This window comes from Triticum dicoccoides, unplaced genomic scaffold, assembly GCF_002162155.2.
Source record: "Triticum dicoccoides isolate Atlit2015 ecotype Zavitan unplaced genomic scaffold, WEW_v2.0 scaffold179386, whole genome shotgun sequence".
In the NCBI taxonomy this organism is placed as follows: Eukaryota; Viridiplantae; Streptophyta; class Magnoliopsida; order Poales; family Poaceae; genus Triticum; species Triticum dicoccoides.
In genome coordinates, this window is record NW_021225278.1 from 1 (window position 1) to 1,724 (window position 1,724).

Sequence of the window (1,724 nt, forward strand, 5' to 3'; positions counted from 1 at the left end):
GGTGAGTGAGTACTCTACACTCCATAATCAATCAGGTACCAGTATTTGTGGTATCCAACAATTTAACCCGGTTCATGCTTGCTTCCTGCTTACTACTTTCCTCCCTTATGACCCGCTTGAGGTTTCCAAGCTCAGGAGAGTCCTGACCATACACCATCTTGATGTTATCCACACAAGCACTGGAAATGACAGGCAGCAGATAAATCAACTCAGCATCACAAAGAACTAACTGAACATGTAGATACACGAACAACAAAGTAAGAGCCAGCAAACCTGCAGGCTTCCCTGTCGAATTTGCTGCATGGCACACCAAAGAACTCTTCGAAAACCTTCGGTTCGACCCGGCAGAAGAATGGCCAGTCTACAACACCCAAAAATATCAACCATAACAGCGTCAGTTAACTTCCACATGTGCGCTGCGCTGAAGACTAAAACCAGGAGAACTCATTCTGAAGACTACCGTACCTTCGTAGATGTTGCAGGTTCGGTTGGACTTGTCGTAGTTGGTGCACTATCCATCGGGGCCAATCATGCTCTTGTACAGCTACGGTCATGGTCAGCAATTCAGCATGCTCCATCATATTAACCGAAATTTTGCATCTATCAAACAACAACCAGTCTTTTTGTAGTACGTATGTTCATAGATACAGAAGAAAAGCCGCCGCTATTAATTGGTACTGAGTTTACCTACCTGGAGGTGGTCAGCCCCGTCCGCCTTGTCCTTGTCGGGGGTGAGGAACTCGGGGCCCTTGTCTAGCTTGCAGCAGGCGCCGCACCCCGTCGAGCACCGCCACCGCACCCCCCGCTTCGGCTTCTCCGGCTGCTGGTTCCTCAACTCAATCTCCTGGCCCGGTGGCCCCTGCCCCTCTTCCGCCGCTGGGCGAGCCTTACTGTCCTTGGCCGGTCTAGCGCTGGGCTTCTTGTTGCTGCTGGGGATCTCAGAGCGCCCAGGCAAGGGCTGGGCTGGGGCTTGGCCTCGCCCCGCCGCTGGCCGTTCCTCCTCTTCCCACCCGATGGTGGTCACGCCGGCCGCCATATCGTCCTCCGCCGCGACGCCTCGCACAAAGCGAGCACGCCGGCCACCTTATCGTCCTCCGCCAAGACGCATCGCCCCATTCCCCATTCCTGGGCTTCGGCGGCGCGAACGCCAACGCCCGCCGCGACGCCTCGCCCCATCCTGGGCTCGGGCGGCGCGTGCGCGCGCTCGCGTGCTCGTCCTTGTGGCGGCCGAGGCCACCGTCTCCCTGGCCCACCTCACCGTGCCCCCGCTCGCAGCCGAGCAGCTCCAGCGTGCCAGAGGCCCTGCCGTCGCCGGATCCGCGCGGGGGCTTTGCCCGGAGGACCCAAACGGCGGCGGCGAGGAGAGGACGAGAAGGGGGGTGGCGGCCGCTGCGCAGGCGAGATGCGCCAGAGTGGCAGAGCTTTGTGACGGGAGGGGCGCAACACTCCCTAGGGTCTTTTTTAAAAAAGTGAAACGTTTTTTCTCAGAATATCCACTTAAAATAGGACTGCGGGTTGAACACCAAAAAACATAGGGGCTTTTTTGCAAACTTGCTGACGACGTACGACCAGAAGCAATAAGTGCTTTAGAAACTACTAGGGTTTCGTCCGGCTTTCTTGGTAAAGCAACATCACCGATACAACCAATAATTAAGTATGGAAAAATAAATAAGCCTACAGGAACTGGGTGTTGACCGTGTGCATCTTTTTCCAAAAAGGCCACG

At 55.9% G+C, this 1,724-nt stretch overlaps 1 pseudogene; it reads right to left on the bottom strand.

Annotated features, from left to right (window-relative positions):
- Nucleotides 1–7: 7 nt before the first annotated feature.
- LOC119344682 lies at nucleotides 8–1,390 on the bottom strand (annotated as a pseudogene).
- Nucleotides 1,391–1,724: the final 334 nt, after the last annotated feature.